Genomic DNA, 21568 nt, shown 5'->3' on the forward strand with positions numbered 1-21568 from the left:
TGCTTCTTGCTAATATGTATCCTGGGAAGCATCAGATCATGATTCAAGAATTTGGGTCCCTGCCATCCATGTGGGGAATGCATATTGAGATCCAACCTCCTTTTTTGGCATGCCCCAACCCCAGCTATTATGGGCAATTAGAGAATGAACCAGTGGATGGAAGATCTCTCATCTTCCGTCTCTGTATTTTACTCTTTGCATTTCAAAATAAAATAATAGGCAAAGATAATTTAAAATGCTGAATTTGTTTAAATTTTTTAAAAAATTTAAAAATTATCTCTACATGGTATTTCAGGGTCAACAGAGATGGAGGACACCAAAGAGAATCATGTCATCAGGACTGGAAAAGCTTGGGCATTATGAACCAAGACTTATCTGAAGTGATTCTATGCTCAACACACAAGCGGGCACATGTTGTAGGAAATGCACCCTTCCTGCATTTATTAACTGTGGAAGTCACACCAAGGATGGTCAGCCTCAACTTAGTAAATGACATCAGGGGATTCCACTTTCCCTTCTTCAAAGAGAAGCTCCCAACCTGTCTCTTCTTTCTTTATACTCTTTGTATGCTACTAGATACAGAGGACTTCGCCTTTGTGTTCCCATTGCACAAATTGAAACATATATTCCTTGTATTCCTATTTATTTCACTTTCTAGCTTTTATCTAAATGTCTAAAATGTCTTCTGATGAAGATGATGAATCTGATGAAGAACAAGTGCAAATGATGAAAACAACTTGACAAATTCTAGTGGAACCTAAAGTGTTCATCCCCTAAGACCCAGACATTCTATTCCTACATAGGAACTCTAGAGAAAACTCCTGCACATCTGCACAGAGACAGTGACAACAATGTTGAAAGCAACCTAATTCAAATAGCAAAGTGACATAAACAACCTAAGAATCTATTAAGAAGAAAATGGAGGGGTGGGTGTTTGACACAGTAGTTAAGAGGAGACTTGGAGCCGGCGCCATGGCTCACTAGGCTAATCCTCTGCCTTGCGGTGCCGGCACACCGGGTTCTAGTCCCGGTCGGGACACCGATCCTGTCCCAGTTGCCCCTCTTCCAGGCCAGCTCTCTGCTGTGGCCAGGGAGTGCAGTGGAGGATGGCCCAAGTGCTTGGGCCCTGCACCCCATGGGAGACCAGGAGAAGCACCTGGCTCCTGGCTTCAGATCAGCGCGGTGCGCCGGCTGCAGCGCGCTACCGCGGCAGCCATTGGAGGGTGAACCAACGGCAAAAGGAAGACCTTTCTCTCTGTCTCTCTCACTGTCCACTCTGCCTGTCAAAATTTAAAAAAAAAAAAAAAAAAAAGAGGAGACTTGGGACACTTGAATCCCATATTGGAGTGCCCGGGTTTGATTCCCAGCTCCACTTCTCATGCAGCTTCCTAAGGATGTACACCCTGGAAGGCAGCAGATGATGGCTCAAGTACTTGGAACCCTGCTATCCATGAGACTGTGATGGAGTTCCTGGTTCCTGGCTTTGGTCTGGCCTAGCCCTGGCTATTAGGCGTATTTCAGAAGTGAACCAATAGATGGAAGATATCTCTCTCTCTCTTTTTCTCTCTCTCATTCTCCCCTTCCCTTATCAAATAAATAAAAACTAAAAATCAGTTTAAAAATTAAAAAAAAATAAACTGGATAAAAGCAACTGCAATGCATTCACATAGAAGGATCTTAAGTCAAAGCAGAAATTAATGGATTACAGTGAGATACAATAGATATATCAACATGGATGCATCTCACAAACACTAGGCTAGAAAAAAAAAGATGCAAATTACAAAAGAAAACTACAGTGTAATGCTAACTGCATAAAGGCTTACCAATATTGGCCGGCGCCGTGGCTTAACAGGCTAATCCTCCACCTTGCGGCGCTGGCACACCGGGTTCTAGTCCCGGTTGGGGCGCCGGATTCTATCCCGGTTGCCCTCTTCCAGGCCAGCTCTCTGCTGTGGCCCAGGAGTGCAGTGGAGGATGGCCCAAGTCCTTGGGCCCTGCACCTGCATGGGAGACCAGGAGAAGCACCTGGCTCCTGCCTTCGGATCAGCGCGATGAGCCGGCCATTGGAGGGTGAACCAACGGCAAAAAGGAAGACCTTTCTCTCTGTCTCTCTCTCTCTCACTATCCACTCTGCCTGTCCAAAAAAAAAAAAAAAAAAGGCTTACCAATATGCAAATCAATACTAGAGAATAAGAATGACAACCATTAAATTCAGGCTAGCGATTCTCTGCTGGTGATAGCAAGATGTGACCAGGAAAGGGCCTATTCTGATAACATTCTCCTTCTTAAGCCAGTTGGAAAGTACATGACTGTTTATCAAATTATTCTTCTAAAAGTAATCCTAAATTGTTGGACAGCACTCTGTGCAGCACATATTGCATACATTATGTCAGACATTCAAAACTATGCGAGACAGATATGCTCTTTTAACGGAGAAGAAAATGCCCAGATGATTAATTTGCCCTGATCACATAGCCTGTAACAGCAAAGAATGGATTGGGGAAAAAAAAAAGGATCTGTTTAAAATCAATTGTCATGCACTTCCCACTATAAATCCATCATTTAAAATGATATTTCATTGTGGAGCCAACCCTCCTGCAATGTAAGGCATTACAGCTAACTCCACCCTGACTCTAGGGAAACACACATAATCTAACCTAGCCAATCAGAAAAGTCCATACTCTGATATACAGCAACAGATTTAGGGAAGGGCAGATGGCAAAGCCAAGTCAAGAAAACACAATCCTCAGACCATCAAAAATTACTGAGATCTATATCTGTTCATCAAGTTTACTTAAATCATAAGGGACAGTTAAGTTAGGAGTTTTAAGTTGTTTGGTGTATAGGAAGGCATTGTGTGGCTTCTGGAATGTTAACCAGGACAATCTTTTTTTTTTTTTTTTTTTTTTTTTTTTTGACAGGCAGAGTGGACAGTGAGAGAGAGAGAGAGAGACAGAGAGACAGAGAGAAAGGTCTTCCTTTGCCGTTGGTTCACCCTCCATTGGCCGCCGTGGCTTGCACGCTGCGGCCGGCGCACCGCGCTGATCCGATGGCAGGAGCCAGGTGCTTCTCCTGGTCTCCCATGGGGTGCAGGGCCCAAGCACTTGGGCCATCCTCCACTGCACTCCCTGGCCACAGCAGAGAGCTGGCCTGGAAGAGGGGCAACCGGGACAGAACTGGCGCTCTGACTGGGACTAGAACCCGGTGTGCTGGCGCCACAAGGCAGAGGATTAGCCTATTGAGCCGCAGCGCTGGCCCAGGACAATCATTCTTACTACCTGGGTGAGAACCCACATGAGTGAAAACAACATGAAGAAAAAGAAGACAAGGCATGGGGCTGTTGTTGTGATGCAGTAATGCTGAGTGCTGGTTCCAGTCCTGGCTGCTCTGCTTCCAATCCAGCTCCCTACTAATGCACCTGGAAAAGCAGCAGAAGATGGCATGGAAGCTTGGGCACTGGCCACCTATGTGGGAGATCTGGATAGAGTTTTGGGCTCCTGGCTTGGTCCTGGCCCAGCCTAGGCCATTGCAGTCATTTTGGGAATGAATCAGTGGATGGAAGATATTCTCTCTCTCTCTCTCTCTCTCTCTCTCTCTCTCTCTATCTGTGTGTGTCTTTCAAATTTTTAGATTTTTAAAAATTTCTTTGAAAGGCAAAATTACAGAGATAGAGGGAGAGAGACAAATGGAGAGAAGGAGAGATCATCCATCTATTGGCTCACTCTCCAAATGGTCAAAACAGCCAGGGCTGGGCCAAGCTGAAGTGAGGAGCCAGGAGCAACATCAGAGTCTCCCATATGGGTGGCAGGGGTCCAAGCACTTTGGCCATCTTTCACTGTTTTCCCACTGCTGGCCTAGGGAGCTAGATTGGAAGTTGAACAACCAGGACTTAAACAAGTGCCCATATGGGATGCTGGTATCACAGGTGGTGGCTTAACTTGCTTTGGCACAAAACCAGCCCCAATAAATCTCTTTCTAAAAAAGAAGACAAGTCAGGACTGGTGCTGTCACTCTGCCTTTCAATAATTTTCTTAAAAATGAAAAAATAACAAAAAAACTATACATGTTCAATACAGGTGCAATTTTTTTCCCAAATATTTTTTGGTTCATGGGTGGTTGAATCCACAATGCAGACCCATGGAGATAGATATATATATATAATATATATATATATATATAATGTATTCTTTATATATACATTTATATGTATTCTTTTAAGTTTTATTTAATTATTGGAAAGGCAGAGTTACACACAAAGAGAGGAAGAGACAGAAGAGAAAGAGATCTTCCATCTGCTGGTTCATTAACCCAGATCACTGCAATGATAGGGACTGGGCCAGGCCAGAAGCCAGGAGCCAGGAGCTTCTTCTAGGTCTCCATGTGGGTGCAGGGACCCAGGGACTTGGGCCATCCTCTCCTGTTTCGGCAGGCACATTAGCAGGGAGCTGGGTCGGAAATGGAGCAGCTAGGACTTGAACCAGCTTGGTGCCCATATGGGATCCTGGTGCTATAGGCCATAGCTTAACCTTCTATGCCACAACACCAGCCCCTACAACTGTGTTTTGAGCATTGTGTCCCCCTCTAAAAATATGAAGTCCATAAGGAAGAAAAAAATTTTTCATTTTATTCACCATGGCAGCTTAAATATTTCCCACAACAAATAGGTGCTTATTACTTATTTGTTAAACAAATAACTAAATAAGCAAACATAGAGCTCCCACTCAACTTCTGCATTCATAGAAGGAGCTAAACAGCAGAGTAAATCCACACCAACTACCAGTAATATTCTACCCGGTCCTTGATTCTTACATAGAAATGAACAGCCAACAGACACCAGACACTATGAAGAAAACATTGCAAAGGCATACTGAGTGAAGAAATCTTTCAACAAGTAAAGCTTGAAAACAAAGAATAAAATTTTGATAAAAGAAAAAAATTTAAGAGACTGGCTTATTTCAGAAGGTTCAAATAATCTAATATAAATTCCAGTTAAAGAGAATGAGTAAAACAAGAATGTGGGATAATCAAACTAATACAAGATAAAAATATTGCAAAGCTAAAAAAAAGGCATAAAACCTCATTTTGAAAGTAACTAAAACCATGAATTAAAAAAAGTCCATATGCAGAAGTTGTAGAAATCAGGTTGCAAAGCAAAGCAACCATCCCGTGTGGAAAAAGTAAAATAAACTCTATGAAAAGGAAGCAGTTTCATATTGGCACTGGAATTCTTACCTTTAATACTAGATTTAGGGAGATAAGAAGGCAATGGTTCAAAATTCTTGGAGAAAAAATCATTTTCAATCTGAAGTTCTTCATTCTTCTAAATTACCCACAAATACGATAATGACATCTATACTGAACAGGTATAGAATTTTTTCTTGTCTCTCCTGTTTCATATATGCAGGCATTCAGAAACTTTTCCATGTATTCATCATTTATGAGAAAAGATTTACATGAAAAAATATCTGCTTGGTTATGTCATCCAGCAAATTGAAAAACAATAAGAAAGATAAAACAGCAGAGCCAAGAAATGATGGAATTACACTAGGAGTACAGCAAAAACGTAACTCTCAGAATACAAATGAACAGCAAGATCCGGAAAGCAATCAATCTAAATTAAAACAGGAAGCCAAGGGCTCTGAGGAGAATGTCCTCAAGCAGAAAGCAAATTTCATTCAACAGGAAAAACTATTAGGTAGCTTGAAGATTTTAGTCATATGGGGAAATTAGGTATTAGCTTTTACGGTCAAAAATAACAACAAAAAAAGATAACCATTGGGTGAATGAGAAGAGAGGAAATAGATATCAGTACAAGAAAATTATCCTATCAAATTTAAATTTTTTATGATTTTTTAACAGATATGTGTGTAAGAAGCAGTAAATACATTTGACCCGGTCATCTGAGACAGAATAAAACTGCTACTAACCTTGACTTTGAATTGTAATTTGAATTATGGTCATGAAGCTGGAAAACAAAAGATGTGTGGGTGTGTGGATTCCTCACCCTCCAAAGAGGGAGGCAAGAGAAACTGTCTAAGATGATATTTCAAGTATCAGTTAAATACAAAAAGATAATCAATGATAAATGAAATCATTATTGCCAAAACAAGGTCATATAAAGCTGGGGCAATATAAGTTAATTCCTCCTTTTCATAGCAAGAAGACAATGGATACTATATAAACTAATAAATCAGCTTCTATAATATAAAAGTTTCATATGTAATTTAGAGAGGTAAGCACTGGAAAAGCTAAAAACAACAATGATTAAGGGTGGTTAATTCAGAAGTGGACATTTAGGTAAATGGTTAAGCCACCCACACTTCACATTGGAGTATCTGGCTTTGAGTTCCAGCTGTGACTCCTGACTCCAGCTTCCTGCTAGAGCAGGCCCCAGGACAGCTCAAGTGACAGAGTTCCTGCTGCCCACATGGGAGACCTGGAGTGTGATCCTGGCTCTTGGCTTCAGTCAGGCCCAGTCCCAGCACTGTGGGCAGATACTGCCCTCTAGTATCTTATAAAGACTTTGGTTTTGCTGTTAGTGTAACTATGGCCTTATAAAATAAATTTGGAAATAGTCCTTCTTTCTCTGTTTTCTGAAAGGAACTTCAACTAGACTGATGTTCTTTTTTTACTCCTAAGTGTTAGACATAATTGATCAGTGAAATCACCAGGCATAAAGTATTTTGTGTATATGAATTTTTAAATTAGTATTTGAATTTATTTTACAGCTTTATTCATATTTTGTATTTCTTTATTCATTTTAATAATTTTTATCTTTCAAAGAATTTACCCATTTCACCTAAATTATCAAATTTGTGGGCATAAGAATGATACTGATATTTTCTTTGAAGTGGAAAATTAAAAAGGAAGAAAATAATAAAATTTGGAAAAACGGATATCAATGACAAAAATAAACAATTGTGAAAATCAAAGAATCCAAAAGCTTATTATTTTTAAAGATAAAGATAAATAAATCTGTCGGCCGGTGCCGTGGCTTAACAGGCTAATCCTCCGCCTTATGGTGCCGGCACACCGGGTTCTAGTCCCGGTTAGGGTGCCGGATTCTATCCCGGTTGCCCCTCTTCCAGGCCAGCTCTCTGCTGTGGCCCGGGAGTGCAGTGGAGGATGGCCCAAGTGCTTGGGCCCTGCACCCGTATGGGAGACCAGGAGAAGCACTTGGCTCCTGGCTTCGGATCAGCGCAATGAGCTGGCCACAGCGGCCATTGGAGGGTGAACCAACGGCAAAAAGGAAGACCTTTCTTTCTGTCTCTCTCTCTCACTATCCACTCTGCCTGTCCAAAAAAAAAAAAATAATAATAATAATAATAACTGTCTACCTTGACAGATCAGGAAATAAAGAGACAATGTCCAAATAACCAAAACCAGGCATGAAAGGAGCGATCACTACAGGTTCTAAAGTATTGAATAGATATAAAGGAATATTATTGCCATTCTTATGCCGACTGTATTTAGTGGAGCCAATAAAACTTTGACTATAACGTAAATAAAAAACATGTTATCTAGGGCTGGCGCCGTGGCTCACTTAGTTAATCCTCCACCCGCAGTGCCGGCATCCATATGGGTGCCAGGTTCTAGTCCCAGTTGCTCCTCTTCCAGTCCAGCTCTCTGCTGTGGCCTGGGAGGGCAGTGGAGGATGGCCCAGGTGCTTGGGCCCTGCACCCATGTGGGAGACCAGGAAGAGGCACCTGGCTCCTGGCTTTAGATCGGCGCAGCACCAGCCATAGTGGCCATTTGGGGAGTCAACCAATGGAAGGAAAACCTTTCTCTCTGTCTCTCTCTCTCTCACTGTTTATAACTCTACCTGTCAAATAAATGAAAATAAATAAATTAATAAAAAACATGTTATCTCAAAAGTAATCAATGAAATTTTTTTAAAAAAATCAAACTATTCATGGCCGGCGCCGTGGCTCAACAGGCTAATCCTCCGCCTTGCGGCGCCGGCACACCGGGTTCTAGTCCCGGTTGGGGTGCCGGATTCTATCCCGGTTGTCCCTCTTCCAGGCCAGCTCTCTGCTATGGCCCGGGGAGGCAGTGGAAGATGGCCCAAGTGCTTGGGCCCTGCACCCCATGGGAGACCAGGAGAAGCACCTGGCTCCTGGCTTCGGATCGGCACGAAACGCCGGCGGCAGCAGCCATTGGAGGGTGAACCAACGGCAAAAAGGAAGACCTTTCTCTCTGTCTCTCTCTCTCACTATCCACTCTGCCTGTCAAAAAAAAAAAAAAAAAAAAAAAAAGAATGAAGCTACTGTAAACATTGTATGTAGCTTTAAAAAAAAAATCAAACTATTCTCCATGTAACATCTAGCCTGTCAAAACAAAATAACAAAATTAATTTTTTAAAAGACAACAAAAATCAAGAAGTTCACAAACACTTGAGATTTACAATACCCATTTAAAAATTATCAGATATATAAAGGATCAGAAAATATGACCTATAGCCAGAAAAAAAGTTGGTTCATAAAAACAGACCCAGAGAATCACAGTGATAATGAAATTACTATATAAAGACAAATTCAAGTAGTGATGCTGACTACCTAGCATGTGTAGACTTGACCAACCACGGTGTTCAATTTGGTTTTATCTCAACATGGATTCTTCCCAAGAGTGTTCATATGCGTTACATAAATGTCCCTTCTGACTACAGCAAGGGCTTCCCCAAACCCAACATCTCAAAGATATGTGTCTTTAATAAACCTATCAGTCACCACCCAGGTGCCCAACCAGATAGTTATACTATTAATCACAATCAGGAAAACTAAAATACATTTGGTCCTTAGGAGTATTATCAGCACTGGTGGCTTACAATGTGGCCTATTTTGCTGACCTGCCCTTAGATCACAATTGATCTTTCAAATTGTCTGAGGTAGATCTAGGCAACGACTACCACCCACCCACTAGACATTTTCATTTTTAAATTCAGCTCAACCATGAATAAATCACTCACTCTGTCAGAGACTCCAATCAGCACAATTATCTGTCATAGATACCTGTAGTTCAAAGGGATTCCAGGTTTGTAGGCCCCAAGAATGAGCTGCTCAGTTGATTGCACGTACCCTTTCTCTGCATCCTGCACAGATGCCCAACAAATTTTGGCATATTTTCTAATCATTTTACACATTGAGCTCAACAAAATGCCTTAACATAGCTACTCGAGACTGCTTATGTCCCTCCAAAAGTCATATGTTAAAACCGAATACCCAATGAACTGGTATCTGAAAGTGGACTCTTTGGAAGGTTGATTGGGTCATGAACCCAGAGACTACTGTCCTTAGAAAGGAGACCTCAAAGAGTATCTCACTTCTTCCATCATGTGGACACAGCCAGAAGGTACCATCCCTCACCAAGCACCAAATCTGCCAACATCTTCATCTTGGACTTCTCAGCCTCCAGAATTGAGATAAATGTTTATACATGATTCTTAAAATTTATAGAAGGCATTGGACCTTCTGGTAAATGTTTTCTTAAGTTGTTATCTAATGGTTGAAACGGTTTGCTAAGTATTCATGTGATATTGCTATTGTCAGCAAGCGATCTAGGACTTGCTCCCTCATTTCTCTATTCTAAGCCCAACTTGTTCTTTCATTTCTCTATTCTCTTCAAGGTAGGAAACTAATTCTATTATGAAGGAATCTGTAGGATGCACAATTTAATCTTTAGACCTTATAAAAGAGATGGCTAACATTTTTCTGCAATAGCATAGCCAAAATAAGAACTTAAATAATAATCTCATAGCTAGATTCACTTCGCCAGCAGCGAAGTATACAGTAAGTAGAAAAAACCTCCCTTTCAGACCAAAGGGAAAGAAAGTTTTTAAGTGAGAATATAATTTTTCTCATGGGCATTGTCTACCTTAGAAAAACAACTACAGAACATGCCTGTGACTATAGACTTGTAGTTCAGGCCACCGAAGATTAGAGATGGGAAACGGGCACTCCCTTGACTTGCATCCTCTGGTCTGCTTTAACACAAACCAGGAGGAAAAGAAAACTCGGCATCAGAAGCAATGGGTGGCAGGCCTATTAATGGCTGATCTGTACAGTGATCTGCCCTCAAGGAGACCCAACAGGCCAGTCCACTGCAGTGGCTTTCAATGTGGTAAGCCTGGGCTTCAGCAGAAGTCAGCTTGTGAAGAGCCCTGGCAGCTCTGCCAAGAGTTGGATCACTGGAAATGGACCTGCCCTGGAGTCGAAGGATGCCCAGGTCAGAGCCACAGATCTAAGGCTCTAAGCTGAAAAGCCCTTCACTCAGCCCAACTTCCAAAGTGACCACTGCAGCTGAGGGGATGGTCAAGTAGGGTCAGCAACATTGCAGGCAGAACTGTAAATTTCTTGTTAGAGATGCCCCCTGCCTTTACCTGGCCAGCTCTCCTCCCAGGCCAGCCAAGTAATGAAAGTCAACAGAGTGCCTTCCCCTAGGAGGTTCACACCTCCCTTAGGATATACCCCATGTGAAGAGATAGATAGGCCTGGGCCTCTGAATTTACAAGGCCTAAAGCCCACCAGATTATTATCAAGCCCCTTCTATCAGGTTCTATTTGCCTCTCAATCAGAAAAATTACTTGTAGCTTAGACAGCACCTTTCTTAGCTCCTCTAATAATGACTCTGTCCTTTGTTCTAGGCCCTGTCTAGTGCACTTGGGCCTCATTCCTTTGTAATCATAACCTCTACTCTACCACCAATGGCTCTACTCCCAACCTGTGTGTACTGATGGTCCTCTTCCCCACTTAATGCTGTATAATTGTTCAAACCTGGTAAATGCCACTCTTAGCATCATTGGTTACTATCCTCACTCTGTCTTTTATGACCTTGTCTAAATATGATCAGAGTTGGCAAACTTGGAAGGCTTCCATAGCCTTGGCAACTCATGACGACAGCCTAGGATGGCTACTGGCGCCATAAACTAGAGTGTCAATTTGTTGGGTCAACAACAGGAGCCACTGTGCACTTGCTCCTCATGTGGGATCTCTGTCCTTAATGTGCTGTACATTGTGATTTAATGCTATAACTAGTACTCAAACAGTATGTTTCACTTTGTGTTTCTATGTGGGTGCAAACTGTTGAAATCTTTATACTAAATTGATCTTCTGTATATAAAGAGAATTGGAAATGAATCTTGATGCAAATGGAGGGGGAGAGGGAGCGGGAGAAGGGAGGGTTGCAGGTGGGAGGGAAGTTATGAGAGGGGGAAGCCATTGTAATCCATAAGCTGTACACTGGAAATTTATATTCATTAAATAAAAGTTAAAAAAAATATAAATTCCCATTCTATGATTCCCATTATAGCAGCCCAAATGAACTAAGTCAATATGAAATTGTCTCCAATATTCCATAGTTCAATGAATTTCTTAACCTTTTTTTGGTAATGGGAGCCATAGGATAAGTACCTTTTACTTCATTGTCTTAAAGGTCAATCTTTGAGCCTCATAACACATTACCCCCAAGAATATGGCTGTTCTTTGTATCTTATCAGGATTACAGAGCTACTCCTAGAGTCTCATGTGAGTTAGTATATACTCTAAAATCATGGTCAGTGCTATGGTTTGAATGTCCCCACCAAAATGCATGTTGAAATTTAATCTCCACTGTGAGATATTAAAAAGTAGGACCAGGCATGACTGTAAGAGGTGATCGTGTCAATGAATGGGTTAACTCATTCATGTATTAATGAATTAGTGCATTAATGGGTTAATGTAGACGTTGTTTCACTTTGAAAGCAATTTTTCTCTAGCTTACCCTATCCTACCATGTGATGCCCTGTGCCAATTTAGGACTCTGTGGAGTCCCCACCAGATGAAGCCCTTCAATCTTGGACTTCCCAGCCTGTAAAACTTTTAAGAAATTAACTTTTGGGGGCCAGCATTGTGGTGTAGCAGGTAAAGCTGTCACCCACAACACTGGCATCCCATAGGGGCACTGGTTCAAGGCAGGATGCTCTACTTCCCATCCAGGTCCCTGCTAATGGCCTAGAAAAAGCAACAGAAGCAGGTCGAAGTGCTTGGGCCCTTCTACCCATGTGGGAGACCTGGATGAAGCTTCTGGCTCCTGGCTTCAGCTTGGCTCAGGCCTGGCTATTGTAGCCATGTGGGAAGTGAACCAGTGGATGGAAGATCTCTCTCTTTGTCTCTCTCTCTAACTCTGACTTCAAATAAATAAATAAATAAGTCTTAAAAAAAAAAACAAGCTTTTTCTTTACAAATCACCCAGTCTGTAGTATTCATTTGTAGCAACAGAAAACAGATTAAGACAGTTATTTTTCTTTCCTAGGGTCTATGGTGGGTAGTTTCTGAGAAGGTCTTCAATAATACCCATCCCTTTGGATGTACAGTCTTGCATTATCCTACCCCTTGAGTAACTTGTTTCTAACCAGTAGAACACTTCAGTTTGAGAGAATATCACTTAACAAGTAGATGATACTGTAATTTACATCTTTCTTACAGGCTCTCTCTGGCTTCAAGAAGTAAGTTGCTCTGCAGAGATGCCCACATGGCAGGGAACTGAGGGTGTTCTCCAGCAAACAACCAGCAAGGGACAGAATCCCTCAGTCCTTTTTTTGTTTTGCTTTGTTTTAAAGATTTATTTTATTTATTTGAAAGACTAATGGAGAAAAGAAGGAAAGACAGAGATCTTCCATCTTCCCAAATGGCTGAAACAACAAGAGGTGAGCCAGGCCGAAACCAGGAGCCTGAAACCACATCCGGTATCCTATGCGGGTGGCAGGGGCCCAACTACTTGGGCCGTCTTCCACCACTTTCCATTTGCATTAGGAAGGAGCTGGATTGGAAGAGGAGCAGCCAGAACTCAAACCAGCACATGGATATAGGTTGAGAGCATTGTAGGTGGCAGTTTAACCCACTGCACTACAACACTGCCATCCAACAATCTTTAGGGCACTAAATCTTGCCACTAATCATGTGAGTTTGGAGGAATTTACTTAGATACTTAGATACTCAAAGTTACAAAGAGAGAGAAGGAGAGGGAGAACGAGAGAGAGGTCTTCCATCCGCTGGTTCACTCCCCAATTAGCTGCAATGGCTGGAGCTGCACCAATCTGAAGCCAGGAACCAAGAGCTTCTTCTGGGTCTCCTGCAGGTGCAGGGGTCCAAGGAGTTGGGCTATCTTCTACTTCTTTCCCAGGCCATAGCAGAGAGCTGGATCAGAAGTGGAGCAGACAGGACTCAAACTGGTGCCCATATGGCATGCCAGTACTGCAGGTGGGGGCTTTACCTTCTACACCACAGTGCTGGCCCCATGCTATTTTAAGCTGCAAAGTCTGGAGTCATCTGTTACCCAGAAAAAGATAATGTATAGATCTATCTGCATGATGTCATCAACTTAGTAAACTAAGCTCCTTGAAGAAAAAGAAGTTTAACAGCTTAGCCCACTTGTTAGTGGCAAATAGCTTGAGAATTCACACACCCCTGCTGTAGTTCCATAAATGTATATTAAAGCCCCAACCAGATAGAGCAACTGATCTTGATCTCTGTGCTAAAGGGACCCAAAAAAGGGCACTTTCAATGTCCAAGATGACAGGTGTCCATAGTTTTAATACATAATGTCTCAAACAGCTGGTGCTGTCCAATTGAATTTAATGGCAATAACCCTCCATAAGCTTCCTGCTCCCATTAGCCTTTTCAGCAGCCACATTGAACCATTGTAATGAAGTGCACTTCTCAATACCCCTGCTGACTTTAATTCCTTAATCATGGTTTTGAATTCCTTTTCTTCTTCTGTAATTTTCTATTGTTTTTGTTAAATAACATGGATAGAAGTGGAGACGTAGCAAGTGGATTGATATCACTATCATCTCTACAAGAAACTCTTCACAGCTGGGAAACCCTCTTGAAATTATGAGCATTTCTGGTGCAAGTATGCAAAACATTAATGCCAACTACTCATTCAGCAATGACAGCAACAACAGTGGTGCCTAAGTATGATTTCAACAACCCAACCCAGAGGGTTAGTTACTTAACTTCCATCTTTGTCAAATCTGGCCAACAGAAAGCATGGTCTTTGACCCTCAAATGAACCTGGTAAGATAATCATGAGAGGGGTAAGCACTGGGCCTAGAAGTTAAGACATTGCTTAGGATGCTTGTATCCCATACTAGGGGGCCTGGATTTTAGTCGCTGCTCCACTTCTGATTCCAGCTTCCTACTAATGTGCATCCTGGAAGGCAAAGATGATGGCTCTAGTAGTTGGGTTGCAGCCACTCATGTGGGAGACCTACATTGAGTTAAGCCTCCTGGCTTCAGCTTGGGCTAGCCCAACTATTGTGGGCATGTAGGGAGTAACCAGCAGACGGAAACTCTCCCTCTCCCTCTCTGTCTCTGTCTTTCTGCCTTTTAAATTAAATAAATAAATAATTTAAAAATACAACAGCCTTTTTTAAAAAGAAAAAAAAGCTAATCATGTGAACACTGATATACAAACAGTCATCAATTTGTACCTCTAAACCGTCTTTCCTATCCCATTATACCCTTAGTGGTATATACAATGTACCCAGTCACTTGTAGGATCAAAAAGACTGCACCACCCCTAATCTATTTTCTCCTTTTAGGCTTCTTCTCCATGCAGCGTAAAAAAAGAATCGAACAGATCCTGGGCTAATTTCCTCCAGTAGCTGGAGGCTGATCACCAGGGAGGAATCTGGTCTAAAGAAGCAGTGGGGAAGAATCTGTGGTGAAGCTCATTAAGCTCCAGCTTGGAATGGTGACATCCATGTTGAAGTAATTCATTCAAGTCTCAGCTACTCCATGGTTCCATGCCAGCTTCCAGCTAGTGCACCTGGAAGGTACTAGATGATGCCTGAAGTGCTTGGATTCCTGCTACCCACATGGGAAACTTGGATGGAGTTCTTGGTTTCTGACTTCAACCTGGCCCAACTCTGGCTGTTGCAGGCATTTGGACAATGAGCCAGCACATGGAAGATCTCTCTTTCTCTACCTTTCAAATAAATAAATTTTTAAAAAAATTAAAAGCACTTTCTGTTTCAATTTCTCCAGTGCTAACTCCACCTATGTCTTCTCTGGGAAATTTCTGTGAACCCATATCCATACGGCATTGTCCCTGAGTTCCGGTGATGGGGGTCTGTTTTGATTGTTAGCCTTGCTTTTCTCAGATTACAGGGACATTGTTTCATTTGGGAGACGGAAGGGCCACTGTTTACCCTGGGCAATCTTCCTAGCCTCTTGTACAGTGACTCTAAGTACCAACACAGTGGTGGAGTTCTCCACATTGACAGGCAGATTTATCATTACTGCAGTTACCATGTTGTCCATTGTACAGCCAGCTGGGTGAAGCTAGAGCTGTCCCGGTGCTGCTATCCTTATTTTCTGACATTTCCTGGAATTTCTTCAGGCAAGAGGAAGTCTGTGAGCTGGACGGCTGGAGCAGAAGTCCACAGCCTTTCTGTGGAGTATGAGTCTGTCCCAGCTGAATGGTCTGCATGACGGTTTGAGGCACGGGCTCCTGGGCAGTGGCCTGGGCGCTGCCCTTCCCCATCTGACTGCACATCCTTCCTTGCTTTCTCATCACACAACAGCCCTGTCAAGTCTCAGAGGTTCTTCTCAGACACAAACAGTTTCTGCAGTACTTCACCTTTCTCTATTGATGCCTTTCAATAGACAGCTAAAATAAACCTGTCTGTATTTTTTGTTTTGCCTGAAAAGTCTGTTAACCAAGGGACATTAAAAATTATGACTCTGGGGGCTGGCGCTGTGGCGCAGTGGGTTAAAGTCCTGGCCTGAGGCGCCGGCATCCCATATGGGCACTGGTTCTAGTCCCAGCTGCTCCACTTCTGATCTAGCTCTCTTCTAAGGCCTGGGAAAACAGTGGAAGATGGTCCAAGTCCTTGGGCCCCTGTACCTGCGTGAGAGACCTAGAAGAAGCTCCTGGCTCCTGGCTTCAGATCGGTACAGTTCTGACCATTGTGGCCATTTGGGGAACAAACCAACAGAAGGAAGACCTCTCTCTCTCTTTTTCTACCTCTCTGTAACTCTGTCTTTCAAATAAATAAACTAAATCTTTTTAAAAAATTATGACTCTGCAACTTAACAGGTATGATACTGGGCAAAGGTACTCAATTTCCTTTTGACTCATTTTCTTCACTTTGCTAAAAGGAGGACTGATGGAAGGTATCCTTGCCAGGTTGCTGAAAGCAGTACAGTGAACATAAACAAATAGCTATAACCACAAATCATTAGATATGTTCTACTTTCCATGTTACCAACTTTTTGTGAAACTTCTGTCTTCGGCAACATGGGCCACCTTGTCTCCAGCCTCTAATGATGATTTACCCTGTGACCTCATGGGCCTTAAGAACAATCTTTTGTGGTGGTTTTTTTTTAAGATTTATTTATTTGAAAGTCAGAGTTAGAGAGAGGGAGAAACAGATCTTTCATCCGCTGGTTCATGCCCCAGATCGCAGAAATGGCAAGGGCTGGGCCAGACTGAAGCCAGGAGCTTCTTTCTGGTCTCCCATGTGTATGGCAGGGGCCCTAGTACTTAGGCCATCTTCCACTGCATTAGGAGTGAACATTAGTAGAGAGCTGGATTGGATGTGGAGCAGCCAGAGTCAAACCTGTGCCCACATGATATGTCAGAGTTGCAGTGGATAGCTTTACCCACTATGCCATAGTGCCGGCCGCTGTGGTCTATTTCAGTTGCTACCCACGCCAAAGCCAAACCCACAGGTCATAATTTTTGTTGTAGTAGCAGTCTGCTTCCCAGAAACAATTTCTGTGGTTTCTATTGCTGTGTAACAAACCACAGTAAGACTTAAGAGACATAAGAAGCAATCATTTTGTTATCTCACACATTGTATAGGTTAACTGAGCTCAGCCAGGAAATCCTGCTGGTCTCCCATGTAGCTGCAGTCAGGAGGGAACGAGTCTGATGTCCTTTGCAGGCTTCCATTGGACACCATACTGGATCAGTCCCTCTGTGTAGTGTCACATGGTCGCTCCAGTGGGGTAGCCAGACTTTGACCTGGCCATTCAGGGCTCCCCAGTTAGCAACACTAGAAGCTGCCACATGTCTTAAGACTTTGAGCCACACAGGCAGTTTCCACAGCATTCTGCTAAATAGTCATGAGTGCTGGTGAGAGTTGGCAAGCATTTGGAAAAGCAGTTAAGACACTAATGAAGACTTCACTCTTGCATCCTCCCATATTGGAGTGCCTGGGTTTTACCCCAGCCGGTTCTTGGTTCCAGTTTCCCACCAGTACAGACTCTAGGGGGCAGCAGATGAAGGTTCAAGTGGTTCAGTCCCTGCCACCACAAGGGGGAACTGGACTGAGTTCCCAGCTTCAACCTGACTCTGTCCTTGACACTGTAAGCATTTGGGGAGTGAACCAGCACACGGACAGACAACCACCACTTCTCTCTCTCCCTGCTTCCTGTCTCTCTGTGTTTCCTTGCCTCTGTCTCTCAAATTAAAAAGGAATAATAATCATAGGGTAAGAAAATTCAAGGGGAAGAGGAGCACTACTTCTCAATAAGAGGTATGACAAAGGGATTGGGATCATTTTTCATCCACCCCAATGGGCTTCTTGGGGATGTACTATAGAAAATACTTGCTGCCAGGCCGGGGCCGCGGCTCACTAGGCTAATCCTCCGCTTTGCGGCGCTGGCACACAGGGTTCTAGTCCCTGTCGGGGTGCCGGATTCTGTCCCGGTTGCCCCTCTTCCAGGCCAGCTCTCTGCTGTGGCCAGGGAGTGCAGTGGAGGATGGCCCAAGTGCTTGGGCCCTGCACCCCATGGGAGACCAGAAGAAGCACCTGGCTCCTGACATCGGATCAGCGTGGTGCGCCGGCCGCAGCGTGCCAGCCGTGGCGGCCATTGGAGGGTGAAGCAACGGCAAGAGGGAAGACCTTTCTCTCTGTCTCTCTCTCTCTCTCACTGTCCACTCTGCCTGTCAAAAAATTTTTAAAAAAAGAAAAAAAAGAAAGAAAGAAAATACTTGCTACCAGGTACACAACTTGGCACACTGACTCGACTGGCAAGGGTTTGGCCGCAGTGATCCAAAGGAATCATCTGACCTCTCTGGTGTGTACATTAGGCTCTTGCTAGAACAATGTGTTTCATTAAGAAGAGGTTTTGCTGCTGCTATTTTATGTAGACACATTTTCATTGACTCATTTCCTGGGATAACAATCTTAGATACGAAGAAAAATAGAGCCTTAATTTGTTCTCAGTGGGGAAAAGGAAGTAAGGTTTAAGACCGAGATTTAAAACAGAAGATAAAACAACACATCTCTTGTTGCTGATAGAAAGTGGAGTGTCAAAAGAAATGAGAGATAAAACCAAGCACACTTCTGCTGATTGCTTGCTAAAAGGAACTGAAGAATAAAGGCAGCACTGAATCGTTACACATCTATTTCTGCTGTATTTCACTCACCTACAGGTGTCACCTTTTCACATGATGTCAGAACCAGGTGCCAGAAGCATCTTCCAGACAGGTGAACACTAAGAGCAGCATTTCTATTTTTGTGCAACAAGCAAGTGGATCAGCAGTTCTTACCATCTAAATGCTTCTAAAGAAACAGAAGGAACAATTTGATTGCCTCTCATTAAATAAATGATGTACAATCCAATGATTGAAAGTATTACCAGGCTTGGGCAAAGACATAGAATTGATTATTCATTCATCCACTCTTTAAAAAAATTGTGTTGATTGGAGTCTGGTGCAGAGCAAATAGTGCTTACAATTTAAAAATAAAAGACATTATAAGGGGCAAGATTTTGGCCTAGTGCTTGACACCTGCATCCCACATTGGAGTGTGTAAATTCGATTCTTGGCTGTAGCTCCCAGTTTCCCGCCAACACAGACCCTGGTGGCAGCTCAAGTACTTGAGTTCCTGCCACCCACTTGGTAGACCTAGATTATTTCCCCTGCTTTAACTTCCTGGCCACTGGGGGCATCTGGTGAGTAAACCAACAGATTGGAGTGTTTCTCTCTCTTCTCTCTGCCTCCCTCCCCTCCTACCTCTCTCTCAAATTAAAAGGGGGTAGGAGTGTAATTCAGGAGATCTTCCTTCAAAAGGAGGTAAACTCATAAGAGAGTGACACTGTTGGGATTACAGGACCTCTCTCTGATGCAGGCAGGTGATACATTTTCAGTAGGAACACCAACCTGACCACTCTTCCGAGCTTCAGGCTGTCTGGATAAGACTCACAATGTGGGTAAATGGTACAACTAGAAGCTTTCTCTATAGCTGGATTTGAAGATACCAAAACTTAACTCTGAATTGTCTATCACTCTGCTCTTCGTAATAGGATGCTTGAATACCACCATTATATTCATCATCTAGGTAAGCCATTAGGGGGCTCTTGGAAACAAGTTAGTAGACTTAATTATTTAAAGCATAGACAGGGGGCCAGTGCTGTGGCATTGCAGGTAAAGCTGCTGCCTGCAGTGCCAGCATCCTATATGGGCACCAGTTCTAGTCCCAGCTGCTCCACTTCTGATCCAGCTCTCTGCTATGGCCTGGGAAAGCAGTAGAAGATGGCCCAAGTCCTTGGGCCCCTGCACCCATGTGGGAGACCCAGAAAAGTTCCTGGTTCCTGGCTTCAGATTGGTGCAGCTCCGGCCGTTGTGGTCATCTGGGGATCGAATTAGCGGATGGAAGTCCTCTCCCTCTGCCTCTGCCTTTCTGTAACTCTGTCTTTCAAATAAAATAAATAAATCTTAAAAAAATAAAGCATAGTCAGGATTGTTCATCCAAATAACTTGCTGAGAGCATAGTCTGGAGTAACTGAGACATAGTACATTTGATACAGAAGTCTGGGGAAGGATGTTGTGCCTGGTCCTTGACACATTCAATAAAGGGTCAAGATGGAGGAAATAATCTCCATTCTAACTAATAATATCTGTTACCTCGTTTAGAGCACTCACAGCGTCCTGTCAATCACATTGACACTTGGCATAAATTCACCCTGTCCCTCTCTCCCAACAGTTTTGCAAGAATGAAATCAATATGCCATTCTTGAGGTAAGAAAACTAGAGGAAAGGAGGCTAAATTTCGTTCCCAATATCACAGATGGATAAAGGCTGAGTCATATTTAAACCCAGTTATGCCTGACATCAAAGCTCTAACTGATTCTAGTACATTAAGCTGTCTTGGGGTGAGAGTAGAATTATGATGCAGTGGGATCAAAGGAACATGATCTAAATCACACCAATGGCTTAAGATACACACTGGAATTAAACTGTAATATCAGAAAATTTGCTTATTTAGATTTATTTATCAATTATGAGCTCATGACAGATAGTTCAGGACAAAAAAGATATAAATCAAAAGGTACAATTTCCTTTCTTCCCATACAGCCGGCAAATCTAGCATCACATTTTGGAAGTAACCATTGTTTATGAAAGTCTTGCATGTTTCCAGAAATTTTCTCCAGTTACAAAATCCTTCCAAAAATTGCTTTGAAGTGTGTGTTAAAATTAAATGTAGGGGCCAGTGTCATGGTGCAGTATGTTAAAACACTGTCTGCAATGACAGCATCCCTATCAATTATTCCCAACTGCTCCACTTCCAATCCAGCTCCCCACTAATACACTGGGAAAGCAGTAGATGCTTGGCCCCTGTCAGCCACCTGGGAGACCTGGGTGGAGCCCCTGGCTCCTAGCTTCATGCTTGCCCAGCCCTGGCTTTTGTGGCCATTTGGGGAGTGACTCAGTAGAGTCACTAGATCACTAGTCACTCTCTAGATCTCTAACTCAGTTCTCTCACTCTTTGTCAATCTGCTTTTGAAGTAAATAAACATTTACTTCAAAGTAAATATTTTTAAATAAATATTTACATTTAAAATTTAAATGTAAATCTCAGGCTCCAATTATGTGCTAAATTTTCAAATGTAAGGTACAGATCACGAGTTTTTTATTTTATTTTATTTTATTTTTTTGACAGGCAGAGTTAGACAGTAGAGACAGAGAGAGACAAAGGTCTTCTTTTTTCCATTGGTTCACCCTCCAAGTGGCTGCTACGGCCAGCGCATTGCGGTCAATGTGCTGCGCCGATCTGAAACCAGGAGCCAGGTGCTTCTCCTGGTCTCCCATGCGGGTGCAGGGCCCAAGAACTTAGGCCATCCTCCACTGCCTTCCCGGGCCACAGCAGAGAGCTGGACTGGAAGAGGAGCAACCGGGACAGAATCCGGTGCCCCAACCGGTACTAGAACCCGGGGTGCCGGCGCCGCAGACAGAGGATTACCCTAGTGAGCTGAGGCGCCGGCCACTATGAGTTTTTAAATTGAAGAAAATGCATCTTCCCACAGGAGCATTAATGGTGACCTAACAATTTCACCATACAGAAGTTCCACAATTTTCTTCAGATGAACAAACTGGTTCTTTTTAAATTTGCAAATAATACTGCGAGAAATATCCTCATGTAGCCCAACTTTTTTCTCTATACCTATGCACAAAAGGAGAAAACTCCTACAAGAGGACTTCAAAGTCCTGCTCAAGAAATAGTGACTACAGCGGAAACGCCAGAGTTGGTTGCAGGAACAGTGAGGAGGCGTGAGGATGGCGGGCGGGATGGGCAATT

This window comes from Lepus europaeus, chromosome 4 (genome assembly GCF_033115175.1).
Source record: "Lepus europaeus isolate LE1 chromosome 4, mLepTim1.pri, whole genome shotgun sequence".
NCBI lineage: Eukaryota > Metazoa > Chordata > Mammalia > Lagomorpha > Leporidae > Lepus > Lepus europaeus.